The sequence below is a fragment of the Siphateles boraxobius genome, unplaced genomic scaffold (assembly GCF_051911475.1).
Source record: "Siphateles boraxobius isolate OS27281-9 unplaced genomic scaffold, OSU_SipBor_1 23, whole genome shotgun sequence".
Taxonomy (NCBI): Eukaryota; Metazoa; Chordata; class Actinopteri; order Cypriniformes; family Leuciscidae; genus Siphateles; species Siphateles boraxobius.
The window spans coordinates 948,635-954,634 of NW_027508844.1; positions in this window are offsets into that span (position 1 = coordinate 948,635).

Consider the following 6,000-nt stretch of genomic DNA (forward strand, 5'->3'; position numbering starts at 1 on the left):
TAACATTTGCAGCCAATCAGAGAGCGCCATTCTTGATTTTTTCCTTATCATTTTCGACATTTGACCAATCAGAGTACAAGGAAATGTCGATGGCACGTTTACGCTTAGCACCGCTAGGAGGAGGAGTCAGGAAGCTAGCCGAGTGTCAATCAAGTTGCCGAACTGAGCCGAAGGTGTACGAAGTAATGACATATCCTGAGGGGCGTGTCAGAGGTCAAAAAGTTCAGACGTCGAGCATCACTGTCACGGAGGTCAGGCATCATCATTTTAACGGAGGACTGCGAAACTTATTTTTCGGTAACTTTAACTGTATTTTCGGACAATGTAATTTTATATTTGTATATAATTGTATATATTATAATTGTAAATATCGTGTGTGCTTTTTTTAAAGAAATAATTTGTATTATAGTAGTTTTGTTCAAAACGATATAACCTAACCGTTAGCCCCCCAACAAAAAAATGTCTGGCAAAAAATCCCATAAAGCCATGTCAGATACTGACTGGATTGCAAGGCTAAAAAAGTTTGCCAGCACAGGAGTTTGGCCATCAAATGAGGGTAACAGGCCAGCTCCTCGACAGAAAAAGTGGCATGACGTGTACCAAAGGGTGAGTGTGCTTTTGTCACCTTTGCATGATGTAATAATTGTAATCCTAATCATTTAATTCAATGTCATCATTATTTATAGATATGTATGTAGATAATGTTGCAGGTATTTGAGATTTATGTTTATTTATGTAAAAAAAAAAACCTTTTTTTTTGCACTGGGAGATTCAGAGATTTGAGGCAGTGGGGGTGGGGATGTTGAGTGAATGGATGTTTTTTTGAAGGTGTGAAATGTTCCTCTCTTGTTCTTTTAAAGGAGGATACAAACTTTACTCACTCTTTATCTCTAATTTTACAGTTTGTATCTCCCCTTCAAAGAACATGAATAAAAATAAATGACAGACTACAATAAATTAATGTGGCATTCATACTGATAAGTTAGAAATGCATGTATTCTATGTTATATGTGTGATAATGTTTACAGATTGAAAGATGTCCGATGCAGTCTCGCGGCCAGACAACCTTGCTCGGAGCGGTCCCAAAGTGCATATGTGGTTTTCACACTCAAAAGGTAACAATGTAAAGATGTAACTTGTATTTTTTTTATATATGTATAATTTACTGAACAAATTCTTCTCGTTCAACAATTATTGTAGCCTATGTATTTTTGTGGTTGTCTTAAGCAGGCCACAGCCTCTATTGGACAAGCACCAAGGGTTGTTGAACAACAGTCTGCCGCTACTGGACCAGCACAGGAGGTCATGGCGCAGAATCAGCGTCAGCTCCCACCCCAGCCTACTTCTAAAATTATACCAAGTTTGTCAAAGGTAATAACATTTTTTTTATATATATATAATTGCAGTTTTAATATACGTTTAGTATAAAGGTTTAAGTTCAGTGGAAATGGCTGGTATGTTTTTACACCTACCTGCCAGCTGTGACACCTTGTACAGGGGCGGCTGTAGTCTGCTTATTGGTCAGTTTCACTGTCTCAGGTTGGTTTAGATCAAGTAAAATGGTGAAAGAACAATGTAACCTATGTGATCTCTCTTTCTTCTCTGGGCTCTGCTCTTGCATTCTCCTCTTCCTCTCTAATTGGGCTTTGCCATTATGGGTTAAAGGACACTCGCGTCCTTCATGGCATCTCTCTTGATTTTTCCAACTGGCTACTGAAGCTACGTCTTTCATTCTGTATTTCTCAGGTAACATTCCACTTATGCACAATTAATTATACACGTATTATTAATTAAGTCATCATGAATCTGCTTTGTTGCCATTTCAAGGGTAACCTTCATTACTGTTAATAAACACTTTCTCTTACAAACTATGTGCAAACTATTTTTGATTTTAAGTCATTTTTAAAAGGTACTTGTTAAATTACTATATACTCACATTCTAGCAATACCTTCCCACACATTTTTCTATTCTAACTGTGCTTATTTCAATCTGTATAAGTAGTAGAGTGTGGTAATACACAGACAAAAAAATAAGTTAAAGAAAGAAAGCAGGTCCTTTAGTTATATAATGAATGATAGGATCAATAGATATTTTCTCATTTTACATTTTATTATATTTTTGGCCAATGTGCTGTTACAATTCAATTTGTCTTTTCATTGAAATTGTTTTGCCCTTTTTTAGTTTACCAAACCAAGATTTGGTGGGTCCCACATTGCTGCTGCAAAGCCAAATCTGAGTGTGGCTAGGAGACCATCTCAGGCTGTTGACCAACCCAGCGCAGCAGTGTCCAGTGCCCCTACACCAAGCACCACTGTTTCTGTAAGTACTGGCATAATCCACATTGCATTCTAAGACAAATTCCACATCTGTGCACTTTTTAGAAACTTGCATTCTAAGATACATTCCACATCTGTGCACTTTTTAGAAACATATTTTGTATTCCAGGAAACATCTCAGGCTGTTGACCAACCCAGCGCAGCAGTGTCCAGTGCCCCTACACCAAGCACCACTGTCTCTGTAAGTACTGGCATAATCCACATTGCATTCTAAGACACATTCCACATCTGTGCACTTTTTAGAAATATATTTTGTATGCAGGAAATCTTATCATAATGAATTAAGAGCAATAATATACAGTTTTCACACAATATGCAGTCAGTGAACACATTTCCACAATGCTTACATTTTCTTAACAGACAAGCTATACCTCCCAACAAAATTATGGATTGTTTTTGTAGTATTTACAAATGTTAACACACACCACCCCACAATAGCAAAAACAATATTCCAAACCTTAGATACAGTATAAAAACCTCGGCTTCTTCAATGATATCAGTTCAAAAACAATATATCTCAGCTGATAATAAACAAACAATTGAATAATTGACACACACCTGATTTATGTTGGGTAAATTGGGCCAACCATAGCTGATTCCAGTCTGGCTTAGACTCAGTGGCAGGGGTTATTTTTTTCTGTTACATTGACACTTATACATTAAAAGGAGGACTTTGAGGAGTGATGTTTTTGGAAACAGAAAAAGACAAACACTGTAATGTCTGGACGAGGAAGAGTAAGAGCAAGGGGCCCAGGGAGAAGAGCAGGCCCAGTGAGAGGTGCAGTGAGAGATGCAGTGAGATGTGCAGTGAGATGTGCAGTGACAGATGCAGTGAGAGATGCAGTGAGATGTGCAGTGAGATGTGCAGTGAGATGTGCAGTGAGAGGTGCAGTGAGATGTGCAGTGAGAGGTGCAGTGAGATGTGAGAGGTGCAGTGAGATGTGCAGTGAGATGTGCAGTGAGAGGTGCAGTGAGAGGTGCAGTGAGAGGTGCAGTGAGATGTGCAGATAGAGGTGCAGTGAGATGTGCAGTGAGATGTGCAGTGAGAGATGCAGTGAGATGTGCAGTGAGATGTGCAGTGAGATGTGCAGTGAGATGTGCAGTGAGATGTGCAGTGAGAGGTGCAGTGAGAGGTGCAGTGAGATGTGCAGATAGAGGTGCAGTGAGATGTGCAGTGAGATGTGCAGTGAGAGATGCAGTGAGATGTGCGAGAGGTGCAGTGAGATGTGCAGTGAGATGTGCAGTGAGAGGTGCAGTGAGATGTGCAGTGAGAGGTGCAGTGAGAGATGAGAGGTGCAGTGAGAGGAGCAGGGCCAGGGAGAAGAGCAGGCCTAAGGACTTCCAAAGGCTGCAAGAACAGTAGTCAGTGATGAAATTCGTGCCACTCTCATTGACCATGTAATCAACCACGGTCTTTCGCTAAGAGAGGCTGGTAAACAGTAAAGGGAAAAAAAACTGATTTGCTTTTTACTGGAATACTGTACATGTGGACATACAGTTCCCAACCAATAAATTTAGTGTAAAAATGGTGGATTGCATGTTTTGTATGCAAATACCTGTAAAACTGAAACACAAAAGTCTATGAAGTTTTTGTAATACAATAGCCAGTATTTTGAAACCCTAGTACTTTGATTGACTGCATGTACCTTGTGAAGTGAAAACAAGTGTTATTCTTTGACAGAATAATTTCATTCTGAGTCAGATTTCCAGTGTTTTGGTAAAGTTAGTGTGTGCAGAGAAAGATGTGTTCTATTTTGAAATGAAGAGTTAGTATATATTTACAGTTTTTTTCAATTGTTTACACGCAATTTTGAAAACCTCTACCTCCTTCTCCTCTTCATCTACCTCCTTCACCTCTTCCTCTACCTTCTTCTCCTCTTCCTCTACCTCCTTCTCCTCTTCCTCTACCTCCTTCTCCTCTTCATCTACCTCCTTCACCTCTTCCTCTACCTCCTTCTCCTCTTCCTCTACCTCCTTCTCCTCTTCATCTACCTCCTTCTCCTCTTCCTCTACCTCCTTCTCCTCTTCATCTACCTCCTTCTCCTCTTCCTCTACCTCCTTCATCTCCTCTTTGAGCCCCCCCTCTTATTCTCACTCTTCTTCTTCTTCTTCTTCTTCTAGCTCCTTCCATTTTTGTTGAAGACAGGTGAACTCACCTGCTGCCTTTTATAGCACTCCTGAGTGATGCGTTTTCAAATTAGCACATGTGTGCTTCCACTCCTGATGGATGTGCATATCCAATTCATTCATTAGTGTGGTCAATGGCAATCCGGGGCTTTGTAATGACAAGGAAGTAACCTCACAATCCTTATCTGTGTCTAAGGTGTGAAAATGTGTGTAGAGTTTTACAAATCACTGTGTGTAATGTTTTGCTAAAAGGGTAAAACAGACATTGTGTGTAATGTTGTGCAAATCTGTGGAGGGGTTTTGCTCATTGGAGTAGAATTTTGCAAATTGCGTGGAAATTTTTATTTTAGTGTGTAAACAATCATAAAAATCTGTAACAAAATGTGTTCTTGAGAAGAAAATTATCCATTTGGCCAATTGTGTTTTGTTGGTGTGAGTCTGTGTTAAGAGTTTAGGAAAAAGTATCTGAAGTATGGGTAAGCGCTTGTTAGCGATTGAAAAAAACTGTAAATACTTTTGAAAACAGATTCAAATAAGCGGCGATCCTAAATTGCAATATTATTTCCCACTATTACTGTTTTTGACTGTATTTTAATCATATTTCAAAAACAAAAAGAATCTTACTGAACATAGACCTTTAAACAGTATTGTATAATTCCATCTAGGATTAGTTAAAATTATTGGACAGTTATGACTGTTTCTTTCTCTTGTTATATATGCAACATATATTATATTTCATTGCATGTTGTCTCGGTAAGTAATTTCAAATTTTATTGGTCCAAAATAATTGAATTTGCATATTAACTGTCACAACTCAGTAGAGTCACACAAATTAGTGCTAGCAGCTGACACAATTCTGAAAACTATTGGAACAAATGTATGCATTTTATTCTATAACCTTAAGTACGTATTTGACATCCAATATTTTCTATTTTATATGAGGGTAGTCTTGGATAGATAAAGCGGTAATTAAATAAATGACCTGCTAGACTAAATGTTTTGTCTTTTTCCTTCACAGACTACTCCTTCGGGGGCATTACTGCAAGATGCATCTGCAGTTCGACTGCATCGTTTGTGGTCGGACACTTTGCCACCAGAGGATCACAGGTGGATTGCCAGCAGGCTTTTTAAAATGGGGCCCAAGGGAAAACCAGAGCTTCGAGACAACCTACAGCTCTGGTATTACCCACCACAGCCAGCACTTATTTACAACCAGGCTCCAGCTCCAGACAGATTTTTTTGTCATGCTCTGTTGCTGTGGATGCCGTACAAGCTGTGGAAGATCAAGGCTCTCTGTCCCAATTCTGCCTGCGGGCAGCATCAGCTGACTGGAGGCGGTCTGCGCAAAAGGGCACGGCAGGTTCTGGACATCGATAGGATGTACAACATGGTCACAGAAACCCTCATCTGTACCAAGTGTAAAGCCTCGCATGTGTCCTGGAGTCAGACTGTCCTGCAACAGCTGGATCTGGGCCATCGCTCTGAATTTCGGGTCATCCTCACGCGGAAGTAAGTACACTTTAATTCCACATCCAG